Source organism: Nelusetta ayraudi, unplaced genomic scaffold, assembly GCF_046127955.1.
Source record: "Nelusetta ayraudi isolate G7.1 ecotype Tasmania unplaced genomic scaffold, CSIRO-AGI_Nayr_v1 ptg000038l, whole genome shotgun sequence".
NCBI lineage: Eukaryota > Metazoa > Chordata > Actinopteri > Tetraodontiformes > Monacanthidae > Nelusetta > Nelusetta ayraudi.
Window position 1 is genome coordinate 2096036 of NW_027466088.1, and position 25819 is coordinate 2121854.

General features: G+C 42.8%; 1 long non-coding RNA gene across 1 annotated transcript in view; it reads left to right on the forward strand.

The window, feature by feature from the left end:
• Nucleotides 1–287: 287 nt before the first annotated feature.
• The window catches only part of LOC142892600 (uncharacterized), a 61825-nt gene continuing 36293 nt past the window's right edge, over nt 288–25819 (forward strand). Inside the window, exon 1 of the long non-coding RNA XR_012927469.1 lies at nt 288–583. This is a non-coding gene — a long non-coding RNA (uncharacterized LOC142892600). The remainder of the gene's footprint in view (nt 584–25819) is intronic.

A 25819-nucleotide genomic window follows, 5' to 3' on the forward strand; every position in this document is an offset into this window, starting at 1 on the left:
TAGTGTTAGCTAAAATATCGGGCACACAGACGTACTTATTATGTATACATTTCTTTCCATTGTAACAGGTCACTACCAGATCTGCAATCCATTACCTAGAATTGGTTTTCCTTAAACTGATGTACAGGATTACTAATCTGACTTTGATGGGCAAATTTGACAACAGAATACAATTATGAAGCACTAAAACACAGGACCACAAAACAATTAAATGCATGATGAAATAATGATATGCTTTGTTAAATGAAATAAAAGCGCTGCCGCCTCACAGCAAGAAGGTCGTGGGTTCGATTCCGGGGCCCGGACCTGGGACCTTTCTGTGTGGAGTTTGCATGTTCTCCCTGTGTCTGCGTGGGTTCTCTCCGGGTTCTCCGGCTTCCTCCCACACTCCAAAAACATGCATGTGAGGTCAATTGAACGTTCTAAATTGTCCGTAGGTGTGCATGTGAGTGTGAATGGTTGTTTGTCTCTATGTGGCCCTGCGATGAACTGGCGACTTGTCCAGGGTGTCACCCTGCCTTCGCCCTAAGACAGCTGGGATAGGCTCCAGCAGACCCCCGTGACCCTGAATAGGAATAAGCGGGTATAGAAGATGAATGAATGAATGAATGAAATCTTTATTGAATGAATGACACATTTTATTTCACTCGTCGTTTATGTAATTATTATTTTTTGCTCCATAGCTTTCATGATTCAGCATTACATGTTAAGAGTGATGAATTGCATGAAAAGAGAGAGCACTCACTGATAAATTAACATGGTATACTGTTTAATTCCATGAGGACGACAAAATATTTGCAAATTTGTGTTAGCTACACACATCGACAGGTGCAAGAGAAAGGGAGGAACTTTCAAGATCGTTGAGTTTTTATTTTTTATTTTTTTAGTTCTGATGAAATAAATAGACCAATCATTTTATTACTTTGTCTGCTTTCCAAAGAGGTTATTAATTAAAAAAATATGTGTGGCAGTGCTGTTATGGTCCATAGAGAGTTGCTTCAAAGAATTATCATTTATTATTCAGTGGCACATTGCTCACTTGTTTAATACACAAATAATAGTATATTATTATAATAATACTATTTTATTAATATAATAATAATAATAATAATAATAATAATAATAATAATAATAATAATAATAATAATAATAATAATCATTATTATTGATAAAATTTTGAAACAACAATCGTCAGTATTGTACTGAATTTTGTACGGTTCGTGAGCGCGCACGTCTGTCAGTGACGATCTCCACACTGACACAACTGCGCATGCTCTATTATCCCATCAATGCGAAAGTCAAAAGGTTTTTGGGAGCCATGCGCTGGGTGAGCAACTTCATTGAAAGGAATGGGACGCCATCTTGGACTCTGGGGGCTTGCCGCACTGTCACGCAGGTTGTGACGTAGCGGGCCGGCGACGCCGACAGGTATGATGTGCATGATTGATAGTTACCATTCGTTCCCGTTAGCGAGAGGATTAAAAACAAACAGACACCATAATGGCATCAAAATGGACTTATCCCAGCGGTGTGGAAAAATGGAAGGAAAAGAAAACTGATCAAGAAAAACTTGCAAAGGGGAAAGGTAAGTTATTTGTTTGTGATGTGGGCTGGAGAGGTGGAGGTGAAACGCTGTTGTCTCCCCCCCCCAAGTTTGTTTATTTGTCCTGCTAGCCAGCTAGCTAGCGTCGAATAAATGTTAGCTGGCTGGCTAATATTTGTTCGTCATGAATCAGCGTTTTTGTTGACCCCTGTCGACGCCCGCAATTGACCCCCGTCCTCTGCCGACGCCCGGCGACATCTGCTGAAGGAAGTCTATGCAAATGATGCAGATTTCTCACCTCCATTTTTTTTTTTGGAGGATGCTGTCAAATGTAAAATATTGGCCTTGATGAGACAAACACGTAGGTATTTGAATGACGTCTGTAGCACTTTTCTAAAGGAAACTGCAGGCATTTGTGTGTTGACAAAGAGGGAGAAGAGGTCTAATCATCATATGCCTGTGTATGCAAATGATGCATATTTTTGACCTGCATTTTTTTTTAAGTGGCTGTCAAATGTAAAATATAGGTCTTGATGAGACAAACACATGGATGTTTGAATGACGTCTGTAGCACTTTTGTAAAGGAAACTGCAGCCATTTACAGTATAGTGTGTGTGTGTGTGTGGAAGTAGGGATGTGCGATACCACTATTTTTCCTTTCGATACGATACCAGGTGATACCAAGGCTAGTATCCCGATACCAATACAGATACCGATACTTTTAGATGTCCAACTTGTGTATATGAAAATGATGACTTTTACAACGAAAACTCGTGAATGTTATTATAAAAAATGTATTTTATACCTATGTATAAGAATTAAACAAGCTGCCAAATATCAGACTTTGTTTTAATTTTAATCAGAGAAATCAAATCAACAGGTCAACTGAAAATCTGAGCAAATCTCTCTCAAAAAAGAGAAAATAAGAACAGCTGCTCTCAATTCAATATAATTCTTTTTGGACCAGACAGAGTGGTCTTCAGGTTAGAACTTGACAGAATATGTCTCTCTTTGGGAGTCATCTATGAAAAATTTAAAGATTCTTGATGTAAAAGGAAGTCTTTTTATGGGAAGTATAACTCACATACCACCACAAATAGACTAAATCGCAACTGTTTTACTTGAAATGTGCCATTTAAGTAATTTAATTATTATGCTTTTCCAACTTAAAAGTGACACTGAATTGTGTTAAGATGATGGCAGGAATGTGAGTTAAATGAACAAATACATATTGTGCTGGGAGGAAACATTTTTATCTAACTAAATAAATAAAATATGTTTTAATGAAAAATTGACAAACATTCTGGTATTTTATGTAAATTTATCTTATCTACGTCTATATGCCTGTGATGGTGGGCACTGGGATGTATTTTCACTCCACCTGGATATTGCCTTTCTCTCTGCAGTGCTGGTTGGAAATTGCGCTAACGTTGACGGGGGAGGGAAGCACGCTATCGCTGTCGCGCTACGCTAACGTGTCGGCAAAGTTAACGTGCCAAGTTTCTTTGCGGGGGGCGGGGGGGACTGGACTCCAAGATGCTCCTGCTGATCACTGCTATGCTGGAGCTGGAGATGTGGCCTGTGATGTCTGCACTGGGAGGAAACTGAAGGCCCTCAAGTCCTGTCTGGTCTGTCGGGCCTCCTACTGTGACTCTCACCTCCAGCCTCATCGTGATGCTGCTCCCCTACAGAGACACAAGCTGGTGGAACCCAGCCAGCAGCTCCAGGAGAACATTTGCCCTCGTCATGATGAGGTGATGAAGATGTTCTGCCGCACTGATCAGAAGATCATCTGTGCTTTATGCTGTATGGATGAACATAAAGGTCATCAGACAGTGTCAGCAGCAGTACAGAGGCCTGGGAGGCAGAGAGAGCTGGAGGAGACCAGGCAGAAGATCCAGCACACAGAGGAAGACCTGAAGGGGGTGGAGTCCATCAACGGCTATGCTGATAAAGCAGTGAAGGACAGCGAGAAGATCCTCACCCAGATGATCCGTCTGCTGGAGAAAAGACGCTCTGAGGTGCAGCAGCAGGTCAGATCCACACAGGGGGCAGCAGTGAGTGGAGTCAAAGAGCTTGAGAAGAAGCTGGAGCAGGAGATGATGGAGCTGAAGAGGAGAGACGCTGAGCTGGAGAAGATCTCACACACACTGGACCACAGCCAGTTTCTCCACAGGTTCTCCTCACTGCCAGCACTCAGTCCGTCTCCAGACTCCTCCAGCCTGGAGATCCGTCCTCTGAGATACTTTGAGGACGTGGCAGCAGCTGGACCAAGCTGAGAGATGAAATACAGCAAGTTCTGCACAGTGCACAAACGTCTGTTATTATCTGAGGAGAACAGAAAAGTGACATTCATGGAGGAAGTTCAGTCTTATTGTGATCATCCAGACAGATTCACTGACAAGAAGCAGGTCCTGAGTAGAGAAGGTCTGACTGGACGATGTTACTGGGAGGTTGAGTGGAGAAGGGGGAGGGACTTCTGTGGTTTATTTTAGGGGGTTGGTGTAGCAGTGGCCTACAGGAACATTGGCAGAGCAGGAAGGTCAGAGGAAAGTAGATTTGGATTCAATTGCTGTGTCTCAATTCAGGTTCTGCATCCTTGAAGTGCGCATTTTGAAAGGAAGTTGCGTCATCGCACTGCGCGAAGGCTTGTCCCAATTCCCGAGGGTGTTTAGGACGCTCAAAATGCGCACTCGTAAATACGCACTCGTTTTAGCCGATTCCAAGGATACACCGCTACTATCCTTTGCGTACTTGGGTATCCCATGATGCTTTGCGTGCTGCTGCAAAGCATCGTGGGATCCTGGGAAGTCAGCTGAAATTAGCGGCATGTACTGGTTAAGACACGACATATAAATCTATATATTGATGTTTCACATAAAGTATCCAGTTTTTAACGTAGGATTTTATTTATTTGAACATTCAACGGCATCGTTAGATGGCAAACCAATGGTTAGCGTGATCCTATAGAAACGTCACTTCCGGGGTTGGCCAGCCAGAGGGAACGGCGGTGACGAAACGAGGAAATACGCCGAAGGCTAGACCGTCCCGAGTGGTTACCGGGGAGGCGGGGTTTGGTCCGTCCTTCTAGGCTGGGAACTCTAAGAACGCTTCCTTCAGACGGAGGACACTCGGCCTCAAGGGTGCAGAACCTGAATTGAGACACAGCAAATGACAAATCCTGGAGTTTATATTGTTACCCAGGTGAATATTGGTTTCGTCACAACAACATGAGTACTCGTGTCTCAGGTCCTCGGTCCTCCAGAGTGCGAGTGTACCTGGACCACAGAGCAGGTCTTCTGTCCTTCTACAGCGTCTCTGGAACCATGGAGCTCCTCCACAGAGTCCAGACCTCCTTCACTCAGCCGCTACATGTTGGACTTTATGTTCCTTCAGGTTCTTCAGCTGAGTTGATGAAAGTGTGACTGAAGTCGTCAGAGAGACTCTGAGCTGAATTCTCACCTTTGATTCTTCTTCTGTCTTCACGTTTGTTACCCAGTGTCTCCGGCTGTCAATCACAGGGTGGGCGGGGCCTGGGCGCCACTTCCTGTTGGTGCTCCTGGTGACTGTTGTCCACCTGCTGGATGTTTGTGCCACGTTGTTTCTCTTCCTCTGCAGCCCATTCATCCCGCAGATTAATAATGTGTCATTAGTCCACATGACAACTTTATTACTGTGGAAACACAGCTGAGGTCTGTTTCCACTCTGGACCTTTCCGCCCTGACCTTTGACCTTTCAACAACTCATCCATCTGATCAACCTTCTGACTGTTGATCCGTTTGTCAACAATCAGATGAATGCATGTAAATATTGTGAGAGAATTTTGTCTTTTGATTCTGCTTGTTGGCTCAATGTGACAACAGTCAATCAATAAGTCATGAAATATACCATCAGTCTATACTGCATAACAATGTCAAGTCAATGATCAACTGTTGAATTGAAGCAATAAAGCAACAAGACAATCCAGATAAAGTCTCTGCTTGTTAGTAGATTTCTCTTCTGTCAAGATCTCCATGTATTCACCACAGACATTTAGAAAGTCAACACCATGAAGACAAGATCAAAGTTTCAAAAGCACATCAGTCAATGTGGGAAACAGCTGATATTTATCTGGCACACACACACACACACACACACACACACACACACACACACACACACACACACCACTATTTTACAGAACAAGTAGAGAACGGGTACTTTACTGACTCATAGTGTATTTACTTTATTGCATCATAAACAATGTTCCCTCTAAGCTGCTTGCTTGCGCAATCGCGCACTACTTGCACATTCTCAGCGCACAAGGAAATCTATGTAGCACATAAAATAAAATTAATCAGAAACGTATTAATTAATAATTTTAGAGCTTTTATTAGGCGGCGCACCGCTACGCCTTCAGAATGATGATTTTTTTTTTTTTTTTCTTCCAGCTGCACCGTATGAGTCCAAAAGGCAGAGAAAGTTTCCAGGCTTTAACAGCCAAGCGGTGAACGCACAACCATCACGCACACACAGCACCACCTGCCGATGAACGGGCACCCGCAACCAGGGTTCTTCCTCCAGCTGCGCTAATGTCCAAGCCCAGTGCACCCGCTTTAAACCCCACCACCACGCGCCAGAAGCTTTTTAAAACATTCAGCAATCAATCAATCAATCAATCAAATTTTATTTATATAGCACCTTTCACACAAAGGCTTGCAACTCAAGGTGCTTAACAGAAATTAAAATCAAATATTAGTGAAGATAAAAGAAAAATAGAGCAAATACCATCCACCCATGTCCTCCCAAATCACATACAGGTTACCACCCACACACACACACACACACGCGCACATACAAACACACACAAAACATCCCAGAGAACAGTTTAAAAATAAGTAAGTAAATACATAAAAAATGTCAGTCAATCAGCACAATAAAAATTGAAATGGCAAGGCACTGAGACCTGTAGTAGGAAACAGCCACCCACGGGGATCATCCATACCGAGAGGGTCCCTAGAACGATGAGACCCCTCCCAGTGAGCAGGCCCCCTACAAGGAAACACTGGAGCTAAAAACAATGCAGGAAAAGGAAGTTAAAACAATAATAATGGTAACAATAATGAAAATAAATAAAAAATAAAATAAATAATATAAACTAAACTAAATTAAAAAACTATAAGATTGTAAAAAGTAAAAAGATATACAGGAAATAAGATAGTAAAGATAAAAATAAGATAAAATATTCAATAATCCTAAAAGCTTTAAAGCTAAAAAGCAAGACAAGTAAAATACAAATTAAATAAATCACTTAAAAGCCAAACTAAAAAGGTGAGTCTTAAGCCTCCCCTTAAAAACATCAACAGTCTCTGCAGTCCTGATTCCCTCTGGCAGGCTGTTCCAAAGTTTCGGACCGTAGTGGCTGAACGCAGCCTCTCCATGGGTTCTGGTCCGAACACTTGGAACAATTAATAGGCCGGTTCCAGAGGACCTCAAGATCCGCGAGGGCTGATAAGATAAAAGCATATCTGATAAATAAGATGGTCCAAGACCGTTAAGACACTTGAAAACTAATAAAAGCACTTTAAAGTCGATCCTGAATCGCACAGGGAGCCAATGCAGTGATTTTAAAACTGGAGTAATGTGATCCCGCCCCCTGGTCCTAGTAAGCACACGAGCGGCTGAGTTCTGAAGTACCTGTAAGTTACAGATAGTTTTTTTCGGTAGACCAGAGAGCAGGGCATTGCAGTAGTCTATCCGACAAGAAATAAAAGCATGCATCAGCACCTCTGTGTCTGCCTGGGAGAGAAACGGGCGGACTCTAGCTATGTTCTTAAGATGATAAAAACCCGTCCTTGTGACGTTTTTAATATGCGCAATAAAACTAAGCTCAGAGTCAAAAATGACGCCCAGGTTCTTTACAGATTGTGTTGGTTTAAAATGATGAAGTTTTGGTAAAAGTTTCTCTCTCTTGCCTTCAGGACCAATAACTAAAACCTCTGTTTTGTCCTGGTTGAGCTGTAGGAAGTTCGCTGCCACCCATGACTTAATATCTAAAATACATTTTAAAAGGGTATCAATAGGCCCTGTGTCATCAGGAGACACAGCAATGTAAAGCTGTGTATCATCAGCATAAGAGTGGAAGGTGACGCTGTGTCTCCTGATGACATCCCCAAGGGGAAGCATGTAAAGATTAAAAAGTACTGGACCTAAAATTGACCCTTGGGGAACCCCACACTTAATTTTATGTTTTCCGGAGGAACACGCATCCAAACTTACGAAGAAATAGCGATCTGTGAGGTAAGAACAAAACCAGTTAAGAACAGCACCAGAGAGGCCCACCAGGTTTCTGAGTCTGTTTAATAAAATGTGGTGATCTACTGTATCGAAGGCAGCGCTTAGATCCAGTAGCACCAGGACTGTGAGTTTATTTGAGTCCGCATTACACCTCATATCATTTAAAATCTTTACAAGGGCTGTCTCGGTGCTGTGGTTCATCCTAAATCCAGACTGATATTTCTCTAAGATGTTGTTTGTACTTAAAAAATAATTTAATTGGTTAAAAACAAATTTTTCTAAAATCTTACTTAAAAATGGCAAGTTGGATACAGGTCTGTAATTGTCAAGAATAGTTTGGTCTAAATTGCTCTTCTTCAGAAGGGGCCTCACCACTGCCGTTTTAAAGGCAGCAGGGAAGACACCCGTCTGAAGAGAGCAATTTACGATGTATAAAATCTGTTCCTCAAAGAATCCATAAAATGTCTTTAAAAGTGATGTGGGAATTGGATCTAAAAGGCAGGTTGTTGGGTTTACCTGGGAGAAAACTCGACCAAGTGTCCTTGCATCAACCAGGGCAAAACTCTCCAGTGTTTCCTTGGATAAAAATGACAGTCCAGATGTATTAAAAGATACATTTTGATGCGCTAAAAGACTGGACCTGATGCCATCGATTTTACCTCTGAAGTGGCCTGCAAAGTTCTCGCAGAGAGCGTCAGACGGCATCTCAGGGTTTTTTTTAAGATTATTATTAGTTAAAAGGTTGAAGGTGGAGAAAAGATACTTTGAATTATTTTTGTTTTCTATGATAAGTTTTGAAAAATGGGAGATTCTTGCCTGTTTGATTGTATTATTGTGACATTTTAGTTGTTCATGAAGAACTTCATAATGAACGGTGAGTTTGCTTTTTCTCCACCTTCTCTCTGCACTCCTGCATTGTCTTTTTGATTTTAAAATTTCTGGTTTATGTCTCCACGGGGATAAAAGCTGCTTTGGTTTAACAGTTTTTGTTAAAAGTGGAGCCACAGAGTCTAATGTGGATTTAAGTTTGCTATTAAAATTTTCAACAATAAAATCACAGGGTGCAGGTAAAATTTCAGCAGGAGTGCATTTTAAAACCTCAATAAAATTTGCATCCACCTCAGAGGTAAGGCAGCGTTTCCTCACTGTTCTCACCGGGGCTTCCTGTTGGTTAAAACTGGCAATGTTAAAATACACACAATAATGGTCGGACACGGCCAGATCAACAACAGAGGACACACCAGTGGACAAGCCATAGGTTATGACTAGGTCCAGGGTGTGTCCCCTGTTGTGAGTAGGCCGTGTGACGTGCTAGTTAAAATTCATGCAGTTTAAAAGGTGTAAAAACTCTCTTGACAGTGGGTCAGAGTTGTTGTCGATGTGCAAGTTAAAATCGCCAGTTATTAAAATTCTATCATAAGTTGTCAGTGTGATTGATAAAAGGTCGGAGAGCTCACTGATAAAAGCAGTTGAGTAATGCGGGGGTCTGTATACATTAATGCAAATAATTGGTGGACTGCTAAAAACAAAAGCGTGGTACTCAAATGATGAGTAACTGTTAAAAGAAACTTCCTTTGACATTAAATTGTTTTTAAAAATTGATGCAGTTCCACCTCCTTGCCAACCTGCCATCTTGTCAACCTAGTCCTGATCCAATGAATGCGCATTGCCCACCTCTGGGAATGCGAGCCGAAATGCCAAGAACTGCGGAGGACAGAGTTCTCAGCGTGGACACTGGGGTTGCCGGAGCGGCGGAGTGGAGACAAAGTCAAGTGCGTCATGTCTCAGTTCATTACGGGACAGCTTTTTTAGTTGCCAAATACGGGACAATCGCGTATTTGAGCACGGAAACGACGCAAAGTCACAAACACAAATACAAGTTTAAAACGGTACAAAAAAAGGATTGTGGTGCAAACGCAAAAAAACAAAACAAAAAAACAACACGCTGCAGGACATAAAAACATTCACTTCATCAGAGGAGCGATGCAAAGCAAGAAAACGCTGCATAACGCATTCCCTACACCGGAAGTGGAGTTGCTCCACGAGGAGCGCTCCCCTACAGCGAAGAACAGTCCCGACACTTCCAGTGAGAGTCGCCGCCTCCTACAGTTTCAACACCGGGACATCTCCCGGGGGTGGAGGACCTCCACCTGAATGTGGGAGTGGGTGTGTTTCCACAAAATATGTGTCTTCATGGTATTTAGCTTTTTAATGAAAGGACTCTTAAAACACTGAAAAATAAATGCAATATAGCTATTTTATGACTTACTGTAAATGTACAGGTAGGAGACATTTCCTGCTTGGCATTGCTGCCTGTCGCACTTCTTTCGGTGCCCACGGGTCAGTTGCAGGGTCATCAACCATGAACTACCATTCATTGACGTTTCGCCCCTTGTGGCGGGACAGTGACAGGGACGTTTGCCTCGTTGATTCTGTGGTTGTTGATGGGGTGAGGTGTTCTTTCCCCAACTCCTGTCCTTGTTTCGTTCTTTCTTTTATACAGTCAGGCAATCTTTGTAGATACGCTACTTTTATTGTATGGCCGCGAGTTATAACAGTGCTCATCAGGTAAAACACCGGGAAGCCAACGTCATCAACTCGCACCAGATGTCTCTGCATATTGCATGGAACTTGGCTGCCATCTAGTGGTTAACTTTCGTAACATCTCCTTTAACATATGGAAAGAAAGCAGTTGAAAATGGACAATAGTGACCGGATGAGAGTTACGTCGCCAGCAACAACAATAGCTGGCTACAGGTTAAACAGAAATGATTTGATAAAAATTGTTCGGCGGCACGATTTCAAAATGCTCCCAGACTTGAGATCTCTTCCTGGTTGGTTCCGTTGCAGAGCAATAAGAAAGCAAACCGAAAGCAATACGAAAGCTGATCAAATCAATCCAAAAGGTATCGACCAGATAGGCAACGCATTGCGCCGTTTCATCCATTTTAAACTCAACTGAGACCTGCCAGTCTTTCAAAGCCTTGCCCACTGAACCAAACCAGCCAGCTGATTCAGTCTGAATGAAGCAGTGAAGTGGTTCAAACGTCATCAGTCACGTGATTTGAAGCAAGCTCCGGAGCAGTGCTTCAGAAACAAACCCTACCGAGTTGTGGGGTGTGGTTCGAAGCCCCGTGTCAGAGAGAACATCACTAGTTGTGTCTGAAAGTTCATCTAGTTCCCAGTAGTCAGAGTAGTAGAAAGGTCGCAGTTCTGGAGCTACTGCTTGTGTAGCTGTGGGCCACCCTTTCAATATGTAAGTCTGCAGTGCACAACATAGTGGATCTTTGATTGTGGCAGTTCTAATGGACTCCAGTGTAGCTGTTGAAATATTCGTGTCTGCGAGGTGGTCGACTTGTTGTAGGTCTTCGGTGGTGAGGCCCATGGCATAGATGGTGGCAGGTGTTTGCATGTGGGCATGCTGTGTGTTTGGCTGTTAAGTCCTCGACAGAAAATCTGCCACATGAAGATCCTTCCCTTGCTTGTACACCACCTTTGCGCATATCTCTGTTCAGTAGGCGAATGCAACAGGTTGCCCATTCTGGAGAAGAGCTGCACCTAGGCCTGTCTCGCTGGCGTCACACTGTAGTGTTACTTCTTCCTGCAGGTTGTAGTACTTGAGTACTGGGTGGCATGTGATTAATTGCTTCACAGTGTCAACGGCAGATTCATGTTGTGATAGCCATGTCCACTCCACGTCCTTATCTGTCAGGCGTTGGAGAGGCTCGCACACATCTGAGAGATGAGGAAGAAATTTGGCAAGATAATTTACAAACCCCAGGAATCTCTGTAGCGATTTAACATCAGTGGGTGTTTGCATGTGTTGAAACGCTGCCACCTTCTCTGGGTCAGGGCGAAGGCCCTCTGTGGTGAGAAGATGTCCCATGTATTGGACACTGGATAGTTTTAGTTTCAGCTTCTTTTTATTTAGCTTTAGATTGACCTGCCTGGCCCTCTGCAGCAAGGCAGTCAGGTTTCTGTCATGGTCAGTTAGTGCCTCTTCTGAAGTGTCTCCACAGCCGTAGAGAAGAATGTCGTCTGCAATGACACTTACACCGGTCAGGCCTTGCAACACCTCATGTTGCCTGCGTTGATATTCTTCTGCAGCTGGTTTTATGCCGAAAGGCATCCTTAGCCACCCGAATCTGCCAAGCGGGGTCCAAAAGGTGGTCAGATAACTGCTCTCTTCTTCAAGTTTGACTTGCCAGTAGCCATCTTTGGCATCAAGCACGGAGAATACTTTTGCTTTTGCAATGTCTGGGAGTATCTCCTCTATTGTTGGCATCTGGTAGTGTGACCGCCGTGGAGCTTTATTGAGTGCGCTGGGATCAATGCAGGTGCGCAACTTTCCTGGCTTTTCTATGACAACCATGTTGCTGATCCATTGTGTTGGCTCTGTGACTCTTTTGATGATGCCATTCTTCTCCATGGATCGTATGGCTTCAGTGACTTTGTGTTTGAGCGGAATGGGAATTCGTCGTGGCACCTGATGCACAGGCCTAATGTCGGGGTCCACATCGAGGTGTAGTTCACCAGGAAGACAGCCAAGGCCTTTAAACACGTTGTTGTATTTTGAGATGATGTCCTCTGTGGTGGTTGTGAAATGCATATCTGTCCCTGTTGTGCTGCGTGAGACCGCTGTAGATGACATATCTGTGTGGTGTATGAAATAGCAAGTTGAGTCTTGAGCAGAAAGCAGAGGCATTTGTGACGTGTGTATAACTTGAAACTTCAGGCCGTGTGTTTGTCCATCATGGTCAGCTTTGAGGTGACACAACCCAGCTAGTTTCACTTGTGACCCATCATACAGTTTAATGGTGGCTTTGCTGGCTGGTATGTCTGGATTACCATCTTGTGTGATGAGCTGTAGATCTCTGAAGCTTATGGCGTTGGTTGTGGCTCCTGTGTCCAATTGACATGTGATTGTATGGCTAGGGTCATATGATACTGGTTCAGTCATGTACGGTGTTACTTTGAGGTTGACAAGCCATTTCTCGTTTTCCTGTTCCATAGCGTTTATGTTTGATAGGAACCACACCTCTTCCATTTCTTCTTCCTCCTCTACTCTGTCTTCTCCAAGAAAGTTCACCCGTGTCTTGCGCTGGGCTTGTTTGCACACTCTTGCAGTGGCAAGTGGTTTTTCTTTCCACAGGCTTTGCAGATGACGCCAAATGCAGGGCATTTCATTCTGTCATGCACTGCTCCACAGTAACGACAGAGGTTATTATTTGGGCGTTTATCTTTGTTTGCATGTCCCATATGCTCTTTGTAATTATGCTGAGGTGCAAATGAGGGGCGCATCTCTGAGCGTTTGTCATGTGCAAAGTGTACATTCTCCTGTTCCACACCAGTTATTATCTTATTTTGAATTTGTGCTAGTTCGCTGACTCTAAACATGTCTATTGCTTTGGCAAGTGTGAGTTCTGATTCACGTAACATGAGTGCTTGTGTACTTGCATTTTTAGTCACAAGCACTAATCTGTCACGGATCAATTCATCTCGCAGTGGACCAAATTCACATTTGTCTGCTAGCTTTCTCAGGTTTGCAACATATTGCTCTGTTGACTCATGTTGACTCTGCTGTGCAGTGTTAAATACGTAGCACTCGTAGATTACATTTCTGGAAGGTTCAAAGTGTTTTTGTAGTGCATCCAGATTCTTCTGTGGATTGTCTCTGTCCTCCGCTGACATGTGAAGATGTCTTTGTATTATGTGACATTCTTTGCCCATTACTGTAAGCAGGGTGGCTACTCTTACTTTTGCTTCTTTTTTGTCCAGTTCCGTTGTTATCTCATAGTTTTCCCATTGTGCTCTAAAGAATGTCCAGTTGTTATATACGTCGCCCTTCATGTCCATTGCGTCTGGTACAGGAATCGAAAAAGCCATGGTTCGTCAGGTATTAGCTTAGCAGTTTAGCTCCATTGAAGAAACGTCCAGCCTTTATAGCGCCTTGTTGTTCTGTCTTCAGCCGCGGCGTTAAGTTTCCGCTTCTGACACCATGTTTCGTTCTTTCTTTTATACAGTCATGCAATCTTTGTAGATACGCTACTTTTATTGTATGGCCGCTAGTTATAACCATAGATATATACAGAAGGCTAGATGTCTCACGGCGCAGAATCCAACGTCCGCACTGGCCGCCATCTTTCCACAGTCAGGCAGTCACGGTCTGATGTAGTGAATGTGAGGGAACGTGAGTGATCTGAACAAACATTAACACTCTGATCTCGCTGAAAACTTGACGGCTTTGCACACGGTTTGCTTTCTTACAAACGTTCATAACGTAGCAATAATTCTGGATGGTTGAACATGTTGAGAGTGCAGCTTTCTATTAGAAAAAAAAACACAATGGTGCTATGGCAGCCTATCTGCACAAGTTAATACGACTGAGACCACTAAGATTTTCATTTCTTAAGTTAAGTTTAGCCAACAGCTATTTCAGGACAAACTAGTATTTTGTTCACATACAATATTTGTGGTGTCGGTTGTAGTTATTCGCTGAGGTGCGTTTCCTATAACGTTGCTGCTGCATGAACGCAGTCTCATCAGTTCATGCAGCAGAGACACGGTGATCAATGAACTAGAGCTGCTGATATCTCATCCCCCACCTGTTTGATTCAGAGTCGAACAGTGACAACCTGAGATTACAGTCCGTCTTTTTTCTTGTTGTGATAAAAGGGATTAGGATTGGTAGGTGTAAATAAAACAAGCAATTTGACATATGGAGAGACAGAATAGCTTTTTTTCTATATCATTTAACTTAATTCGCAAATGATTTACAATTGGATTGCTTTGCTACAGCATCATGCATTATGGTTTCTACAGGAAATCGGTGACTGAAAAAATGCCGAACTTCTGTGCCGCTTATGGTTGCAGCAATCGTCGCTGTCCACAAACAAAAGCTTGTAGGATCACATTTCATCTGTAAGATATTGTTGGAGCTGTTTGATTAATGTTACGATTTAGTGCTGGTTTGTTTAGTTTAGCGTTTAGCATATATGTTTTTATTAAATACGGGTGTGTGCGTGTTTTTGCTATTTTCACATGAAAGCCGATGGTTATAAATCATTAATAAGTATGCAGTATCATAACTATGCTTATAACCTTTGTAACAAACCAAACCGCTCGAAATTCGGTTGAAAATAGAGCAATTTAGGGCTATTTAAAAGAACATGCACAAGAAGAATACATAGTTATGAGTGAGAGGGGCGGAGCGAGGTGACTGTGGCAAGATGGCCGCCAGTGCGGACGTTCGATTCCATTGGCCAGCAGCGCGGATAAGACATCTCGCCTTCTGTATATATCTATGGTTAGAACAGTGCTCATCAGGTAAAACACCCGGAAGCCAACGTCATCAACTCGCACTAGATGTCTCTGCATATTGCATGGAACTTGGCTGCCATCTAGTGGTTAACTCTCGTAACACTGTCCATTATGAAACATTTCGTCATCTACTCAAATCTTACAATAAAACTGTCAAACAGGCAAGAATAACCCATTTCTCCAACCTCATCACAAACAATAGCAAAAACCCTTGATTTCTTTTCTCTACCTTCAATCTTTTAACCAATACAAATTTTAATCAGGACGTACAGACACCAACAGATGCCCTCTGTGAGGATTTTGCAGACCACTTTGTAAGTAAAATTGATGTCATTAGGTCCAGTATTTTAATTAATCAAAATCAATTTTTGTATACATCTGGACAACCACTTTTATCTGAGGAAACACTGGAGAGTTTTGCTCTAGTTGATGCAAGGACACTTGGTCGAGTTTTCTCCCAAGTAAAGCCCACAGCCTGCCTTTTAGACCCAATTCCCACGTCACTCTTAAAGTCACTTTATGGGTTCTTTGAGGAGCAGATTTTATATATTGTCAATTGCTCTCTTCAGACGGGTGTTTTCCCTGCTGCCTCTAGAACGGCGGTGGTGAGGCCCCTTTTGAAGAGGAGCAACTTGGATCCAAACATTTTTAATAACTACCGACCTGTATCCAACTTACCATTTTTAAGTAAGATTTTAGAAAAACTGTTTTTTAACCAAGTAAATTACTTTTTAAATACAAACAATATTTTAGAGAATTATCAATCTGGTTTTAGAAAGAACCACAGTCCTGAGACAGCCCTTTAAAGATCGTCAATGATTTCAGGTGTAACGCAGACTCTCAGAAGCTGACAGTCTTGGTGCTACTGGATCAAAGCGCTGCTTTTGATACAGTAGATCACCATATTTTATTAAATAGACTCAGAAACCTGGTGGGCCTGTCAGGTACTGTTTTTAACTGGTTTCGTTCTTATCTCACAGATCGATGTTTCTTTGTAAGTATGGATACGTGCTCCTCCAGAATGCATGAAATTAGATGTGGGGTGCCCCAAGGGTCAATTTTAGGTCCGGTTCTTTTTAATCTGTACATGCTTCCCTTGGGGGACGTCGTAAGGAAACACGGCATCAGCTTCCACAGCTATGCTGATGATACACAAATGTACATTGCCGTGTCTCCTGATGACACAGTGCCAATTGATGCCCTTTTAAACTGTATTTTAGATATCAAATCATGGATGGCAGAGAATTTCCTACAGCTTAACCAGGACAAAACTGAGGTTTTAGTTATTGGTCCTGAAGGCCGGAGAGAGGAACTTTTACCAAAACGTCGGGATTTTAAACCCTCGCAATTTGTAAAGAATCTGGGCGTTGTTTTTGATTCTGAGCTCACCTTTGTTCCACATATAAAAAATATTACAAAGATAGGTTTTTATCATCTAAAGAAAATAGCCAGAATCCGCCCGTTCCTCTCTCAGGCCAACACGGAGGTGCTAATGCATGCTTTTATTTCTTGTAGACTAGATTATTGCAATGCCCTGCTCTCTGGTCTTCCCAAAAAGAGTGTTTACAGTCTACAAATACTACAAAACTCAGTCGCACGTGTGCTGACTAGGACCAGAGGAAGGGAACACATTACACCGCTTTTAAAGTCGCTGCTTTGGCTCCCCGTCCGCTTCAGGATTGATTTTAAGGTTCTCTTATTAGTTTTTAAATGTCTCAACGGTCTTGGCCCATCTTATCTAACTGACCTGCTTTCATCATATCCTAGGTCTTCTGGCACTGGCCTGTTAACTGTTCCCCGAGTCAAAAAAAAAAAACCATGGTGAGGCTGCTTTCAGCCATTACGGCCCTACTCGGTGGAACAGCCTGCCAGAGAGCCTCAGGGCCACAGAGACTGTTGATATTTTTAAGGGGAGGCTCAAGACGTACCTTTTTAACCTGCCGTTTAACTGACTTCTTTTACTCTTCTCTCTCTTACTCCACTAATTTTATGCCGTTTTACTATTTTTATGCCTTTTATTACCTTCAATTGATTTTTATACTTTTATAATGGTTACCCATTTTTATGCCACTGTTTCACACTTTATTTTTATGTATTTGGTTTATTTCTCATTATGATTATTCTCCCTTTTATACTTTTAGTGCCAGTGTTTCCTCATGGGGGGCCCTCCACAGTGGGAGCTACGCCTGGTCTGCCCATAGGGGCGCTGCAGGCCATGGTGCCCCCTTGTGTGGACGGCTCCCCATAGTGGCCTTTCCTCATCAGATTCTTCAGTGCCAAGCCGTGTTATCTAATGTCTGTGTGAATATGGGGGTGGGCGTTTGTCTGTGTGCGTTGGTGGGGAGGGGTGGGTCCGTATGGGGTGGGGGGAGGGGCAGTGGAGCTTTTTATTTTTTCTCATTGTTATTATTATGATTGTTGTTCTTCTTCTTATTATTACCTTTCTTTGTTTTGTTTTGTTTTATTTTGTTAAGCACTGTGGGTTGCACATGTTGTGTATGAGCAGTGCTATATAAATAAAGTTTATTGTTATTATTATTATTGTTATTATAGAAACATGAAGACACATCAAAGAGTAACATGAGGTTGTTGTTGTGACACTGGACGGTAGAGAGTCTGAATCCCCGTCCCAGGCGCAAATCCTCATGGAGGCTTCTGAGGAGGTCAAAGATGGCCAATCCGTCAATCCCAGCTCCATAACGGGGGTCTATGGAAGGAAGCCGCGAGCATTGCGCACTGATCCAGGATAGCTTTCACCTGGCTTGATGAATCCGTGTCTTCTCATCCTGGATGGCTTTTAGTGCGACCCATGAAGCCTGGACACACGTGTTGTGGATTGGTTGAACGCTGAAGGCTTAGTGACTCATCTTGGATGACGCAATCCTACTTAGGTGCAAGGGGGCCCAGACAGCAACATCATCAAGAGCCAGTAATGGACTCCACAGTGCAGCACTCGTTCGCTCGCCCTCCCTCTCCCATTTTATTCTGTAGTGTCAGATTCTGAAGTCGACGTTTCACTTTGATTTTCAGAGTGATGACACCCTGGAAAAACTCTCCATCATTATAAACTCTCCATCATTTATTCTCTATTCAGGTTGATTGACTGCAGTTTGTCAGAGCTCAGCTGTGATTGGCTGCTCTCAGCTCTGAAGTCCAACCCCTCCCACCTCAGAGAGCTGCACCTGAGTTGGAACCAGCTGCAGGATTCATCAGTGAAGGAACTGAGTGGTTTTCTGCAGAGTCCAGACTGTAAACTGTAAACTCTGAGGTCAGTACTGGTTTGGAACCAGTGGATGATGGTTTCAGCATCAAACACAGTTCATCACACATGTTGAATAAACATTGAACTGAAGGTTGATTCATCTCAAAATGACATCCAGAATATGAAAACTTCATTCTGTTCATGTTTGAAGTAAAAAAAAAAAAAAAAGAAAAAAAGAAAAAGGAAAAGGAAAAACAGGTCATCAGTGGTCATGTGACCAAACATCATTTCAACACACATTAGTTTTGGACTGAGGATTTAATTTCAAGGTGACATTTTCTGTAGTGTCAGATTCTGAAGTCGACGTTTCACTTTGATTTTCAGAGTGATGACACCCTGGAAAAACGCTCCATCATTATAAACTCTCCATCATTTATTCTCTATTCAGGTTGATTGACTGCAGTTTGTCAGAGCTCAGCTGTGATTGGCTGCTCTCAGCTCTGAAGTCCAACCCCTCCCACCTCAGAGAGCTGGACCTGAATATGAACCCCCTGAAGGAGTCATCAGTGAAGCCACTGATGGATCTTGTCTACAGCAGTGACCATCAACTGGAGAGTGTGAGGTTAGTACTGGTTTGGAAGCAGTGGATGATGGTTCCAGCACCAAAGCCAGTTGATCCCACAGCAGAGGTCCAGTGTTCCCAGTCACAGTGTGAGAGGAGGATGGTGACGTCCAGCTGCTCCTCATTCATCCAACATCTGCTGCCAAACTGCTTCTTCTCTCAGTTCACCAATCAATTATTGATCAGTTTATCTTCATCAGGCCTCAGTATCAGTCCAACACTCCATGGTCACATGACCTTCTGATGTTCCACACTTGACATGTGACTGAGAGTCTGCTTCTTCTCACCAGTCACTCCATCATCTTCATCAACAGTCAACGTCTCTGTGATGATGCGTTCAAGGACCGTGAGTCCTGACTCCTGCTGTCTCTTCTTATCTTTGCAGGTGGTGGTGAGGATGAGGAGAGTGAAGAGGAGCGCTCCATCTACTGGTGGCTGACAGAACTACAACCAGTGGAGCCAAACAGCAAGCTGCATGCACCAACACTGTGTGGGTGTGTCACGACCTTTGACCCCAGTGCAGCCTGGTGGCTGGCGGACTGCTTCTCCCTACAAGCTGCTGTGGTTACTGGGAGAGACGTCCCAGAAGCCACTGCTGGAGCTGAATCCTCAGTGGAAGAAGCAGGACTTGGAGCAGCTGCTCAGTGAAGGCAGCAGCAACACAACCACTGCTTCTGCTCTCATCATCCACGGCTGGAACATCTCAGCATGAAGGTTCCACACATCAACAACACACTGCTCTGCTCTCACTTCAGACTTCTATAACATCTTCATTTTGGAGGTGAAAAATACTTTTCAAGAGACTTTATTTCTGCTTCATGATCTTAAATGAGGAAATCATGTGGAAAAGATAAAGTGATTCACAACACCTGTGATGGGAACTCAAATCATTATTGAATTATAAGTAAGACAAAAGAAGTTTCCCTCAAAATAATTCATGGTTTTGATGCTTGCCAGATGTTTGTGTGGAGATTTCAGAAGGACGTCAATGAATCAGAAGGAAACCAGATCATTTATTTTATGTGATTATGTTATATCATCCAAACTTTGTTACAAGCTCAAACTATAATTATATTTCAATGATTCAATATTCTGACAATAAAAGCCATCACAACCTCTGACCTGTGTAACCTTGACCTCAACTGGCGTTTCATTTCTGCTGCTTTAACACTTTGATTATATATCTCCTGAAGTCCTGCCATGGGGATTCTCCGTATCTGAATAACTTGTGTACTCAAACCTTCTGTAGGCCATACCCACTTCTCCACTAGGTCTCAACATAAACCACATGAATCAATGAAAATAAATCTCACTTTTACAAACAAATCCAATTCAGTTCAAATATAATTTAAATAAAATAAATGTTACTTTATAATTAATCACCAACAGATAAATCAATGCTGGATATGAGGTGGTTTGCCCTCTCTGGGTCGGTGGGGAGGCCCTGCCTCAGGGGGAGGAGTTCCAGCATCTCGGGGTCTTGTTTAGGACGCCTCCCTGGGGAGGTGTTCCAGGCATGTCCCACCAGGAGGAGACCCTGCTGGAGGGACCAGGTCTCTGGGCTGGACTGGGAAGCCTTGGGGTCCCACTGGAGGAGCTGGAGGAGGTGACTGGGTCCAGGGAAGTCTAGGGGTCTCTGCTGAGGCTGCTGCCCCCGAGACCTGACTCCAGATACGGCAGTAGAAGATGGATGGATGGATGGATGGATGGATGGATGGATGGATGGATGGATGCCAGGTGATAGAACATTTCATAAAAACAGACTCTGCATTATAACTTCTATTACACTCTAAATAACTCACTCCAATATAACTGCACTCGTCCTTCTCTCACATTACATTGGATCACAATGACCAAACAACACAACAAAGACAATGATCCAACTGTACTGCCACTTCCAGACTCAGTGTAGGTCTGTAGGCCTCTTGGACCTTCATGTGAACCACTGCGTGTTGACTGGAGGTGAAACATGACTGACTGCTGTCCTCCTACCTGGACAATGCAATCTCACTTTCAATCTCACAGCCACTAAAAAACCTGATTGTGATTGAGAGGTCCTCAGCAGCCAATCACTGTTGGGAGTCCAGCCTTCAAACACTCCTCCTGAATCCACAGTCACATCTGTGAGCATCTGGAACTTTGGCCCTGATCCTCCACACCACACAACTTGGGATGACAGCGCCACCTACCTGGATCCTTTCAGCAGCCAGTCCATGCTCTGACCCGTTTCCACTGTGGCCTGTTGGCTCATCTGGACCGGAGTCTGGATCATCAGTGTTCAGGTTCATGGAATCTGTCAGAGTGCCGCCCTCCTGTGATGTAATGATAGAGAATCACTCTATTTATACTAATGTGCAGAACCACTAGAGTGTCATTTCTTCACTGCTGTCAGCAACAAGCATTTGGTGTCACACTGGTGTACAAAACTTATGGGCTAATTAATAAGAAATGACATATTTATGAATCACCCGCAATGCCCAGATTGTTGCTGCTTATCTGCTGATATGAGCCATCAACTGTTGCTATATAGAACCACGGGCAGGAAATTACAATTAGTGTAGAGTGTATTATAATTTAAAAGTTTACTAACGGTAGTTCTTTAAAGAATTTAGCAGGAATGGAACAGGCTAACGTGATGACGTCACCTGTAACACGGTAGGAGCTCAACCTGCTGTCACAGTGAAAACTCCGTGTTACGTCCCGTCTCGGGGGACCGAGACGCAACATGTGGGACACCTTCCCCCACTCCCAAGCCTCATTAATTTCTCACGGCAGTTGGCGGTTTTCAACAAAAACATTTATGAATCAGTAAATGAAAGAAACAAAACAACTTAACCGGTGGGCAGCAAAGGCTTCAGGGTGGGCCCAGGCCAAAATAATAAACCAAACTCCAACTAGCTCGCCTTAAGAACTAACTAAAGAAAGAAAGAGAAGCCAAATACAGAAAGGCTAACCTCCCTACATACTTAATAAACAGGAGAAAAGAGGGGACAAAGAAAATGGCAGCCCACCCCTACGGCTGCGTGCTCTAACACCATTTCAGAAGTGACTAACTGCAGACTTGGGAGCGGAGGAGGGATGACCGTCAGGCTGGCTCGACTGCTCCTCCTTCTCAGCCTTGGCGCGTCCAATCAGCAGCCGACATCCAGGGCCGCACCTGCAAGGCGTCATCCACTCTCACACACACACACACAGACACAAACATAGAGGCACCTAGACCCACCCGTGGGTCATAACACCCCCTCCCTTAAGAACCAAACCCTATTAACATACCGACAAACAAAACTAAACAAGAAAACCCTCAGTTCCCCCGAAATAAGAATTTCGCAGCTAGTCCACATGTACACGTGATAATGCATCTGCCAACACAATATCAAGATCCCTAGATAGTAAGTTTGATAGATGGATAGAAATAGATAAATTAGTTAAAGTTACACACACACACACACACACACACACACATATATGTACATATATATATATATACATATATATATATATATATACATATATATATATATATATATATATATATATATATATATATATATATATATATATATATATATATACATATATATATATATATATATATGCATTATATATTTTTTTATTAACCTCTTTCAATGAACTCCAAAACATACATGGTCAAAATCCATATTATTATTATGTTGTTGTTTTTTTTAAATGCTCATACAAAACAAAAAAAGTGGAGGGTGAGTAGTCTGAATTGGGTTCAGTGAAACTCACTCACTCACTCACTCACTCACTCACTCAATCGGCTTAGACCTTCCCCGAGGTGATTGGTGGAGTGACGCGGAACCAGCACGTGACCTCTACGATGAGCTTCCTCCCACTGAAATGCTAGAGGAGGACACGGATTAAATAGTATGGCTTGTCCACCAGAAGGCTGTATTATGGTGTACATAATATAAAACTTCGGCTCAGTTCTGCTTGTATTGCATTGTATTGGTTGGTGTTCCTGAAGTTTCATTTATCGTCCCTTTTTATTTTTTACATCCATGTTTGTGATGAAATAGTATTGTGAATCGCTAGCTCGCATTGCATGCTGGGAAACAGCGTCACTCAAGGAAGTTTTGGCTTCGCTGACACGGTCCTGAAGGGAAGTGGGTTTTAGTGCACTGGAACGGGATGAATGTGTTTAATCAAGCAGTACAAACCTGATTAATTGTCTTAATACTTCACTTCGAATGGCCATATTGTTTAGGATTAGAATTAGATGACAACTTCTTCACAATATTTGCAACTATTCAATTTGACCAGCAGGTGTCAGTAGAAGACGAAATTTCATGTTGACTATTTCCTAATGGAAGTGCTCTCTTTACGTTGGATTTTTCTCTTAATTATTTGAAGTGTAGGCCTGTATCTGCACACAATTTGCAATTCGTCCCAGCGCCCTGAGCTGTAAATTTGGACGGTGTAAAAGGAAAATGGCCAGCTGCAGCAGAAAAGTGGACCCATATATATATATGTGTGTGTGTATATATATATATATATATATACATATATATATATATATATGTATATATATATATATATATATATATATATATATATATATATATATATATATATGCCTTTGTTTGATTTTATCAGTAAAAGTGTGTTTACGTTAAGATGTTTTGCTGTATAGTTTTGTGTTTTCCAGCGCATAGGTTAGGGATAATTGGTGTGTGTGTGTGTGTGATGCAGACGTTTTGCCAGCAGCATCTCCCAGGATCTCCGGCGCGTCTGCAGTGCGTGCGCACTTTGAAGCGCATTTTCCGAGCGAGGCGTCTCCATCAGTTTACGCCAGGATTGCAAGCTCACGCGACAACCCCGGTAGTTTTGCGTGTAAAACAACAGCGAAACTCTTTTTCCTGTCCCTGTCTGGTCTTTATTTGATCTGAATGGTGCCGAAGCCGATACGTCACATTTACGTTTCACTGTAAAGCACAGCACATATAAGAACAAAATCCAGCACATCGTACATTATGATCAAAATCAACCAGATCCACCGTGTTTTCTAATCCTGCCTGAACGATTCTACCTGCTGTAATTGACCGGATCTCTCTCTCTCTCTCTCTCTCTCTCTCTCACACTCACTCTCTCTCTCCCTCTCTCTAATATATATATCTGCAATTTATATTTTAACGGTTTATATAGACCCCTCAGGCTCCATTCAAAATGGGGGTTATTGTAGGAGAGTTGCAGTCAATTGAGATTTGGAGAGAGTTTGGATAACTAGATTTTGGATAGTGTTTATAGTTTTGAGTGTTTGACACTAGATAGCGTTTAGTTTGGAGATAGTTTTGAGAGCTTAGGGAGAGAGTGAGGAGAGGAGAGGTGATAGGATGGAGCCCCCTGTCCTGTACATCAATGTCCATGTTACACAAGCATCTATGCCAGGGGTGCCCATTACGTCCATCGCGATCTACTGGTCAATTGCGAAGGGAGTTTGGGTCGATCGCATGGAGAGAGAGAGGGAGAGAGAGAGTGAGTGTGTGTGAGAGAGAGAGAGAGAGAGAGAGAGGGAGAGAAAGAGAGAGAGAGAGAGAGAGAGAGAGAGTGAGTGAGAGAGAGAGAGAGAGAGAGAGATCCGCGTCAATTACAGCAGGTAGAATCGTTCAGACTACTCACCCTCCACTTTTTTTGTTTTGTATGAGCATTTAAAAAAAACAACAACATAATAATAATATGGATTTTGACCATGTATGTTTTGGAGTTCATTGAAAGAGGTTAATAAAAAAATATATAATGCAGATATATATATATATATATATATATATATATATATATATGTACATATATGTGCGTGTGTGTGTGTGTGTGTGTGTAACTTTAACTAATTTATCTATTTCTATCCATCTATCAAACTTACTATCTAATCTATCTATTGATATTGTGTTGGCAGATGCATTATCACGTGTACATGTGGACTAGCTGCGAAATTCTTATTTCGGGGGAACTGAGGGTTTTCTTGTTGAGTTTTGTTTGTCGGTATGTTAATAGGGTTTGGTTCTTAAGGGAGGGGGTGTTATGACCCACAGGTGGGTCTAGGTGCCTCTATGTTTCTGTCTGTGTGTGTGTGTGAGAGTGGATGACGCCTTGCAGGTGCGGTCCTGGATGTCGGCTGCTGATTGGACACGCCAAGGCTGAGAAGGAGGAGCAGTCGAGCCAGCCTGACGGTCATCCCTCCTCCGCTCCCAAGTCTACAGTTAGTCACTTCTGAAATGGTGTTAGAGCACGCAGCCGTAGGGGTGGGCTGCCATTTTCTTTGTCCCCTCTTTTCTCCTGTTTATTAAGTATGTAGGGAGGTTAGCCTTTCTGTATTTGGCTTCTCTTTCTTTCTTTAGTTAGTTCTTAAGGCGAGCTAGTTGGAGTTTGGTTTATTATTTTGGCCTGGGCCCACCCTGAAGCCTTTGCTGCCCACCGGTTAAGTTGTTTTGTTTCTTTCATTTACTGATTCATAAATGTTTTTGTTGAAAACCGCCAACTGCCGTGAGAAATTAATGAGGCTTGGGAGTGGGGGAAGGTGTCCCACATGTTGCGTCTCGGTCCCCCGAGACGGGACGTAACACGGAGTTTTCACTGTGACAGCAGGTTGAGCTCCTACCGTGTTACAGGTGACGTCATCACGTTAGCCTGTTCCATTCCTGCTAAATTCTTTAAAGAACTACCGTTAGTAAACTTTTAAATTATAATACACTCTACACTAATTGTAATTTCCTGCCCGTGGTTCTATATAGCAACAGCTGATGGCTCATATCAGCAGATAAGCAGCAACAATCTGGGCATTGCGGGTGATTCATAAATATGTCATTTCTTATTAATTAGCCCATAAGTTTTGTACACC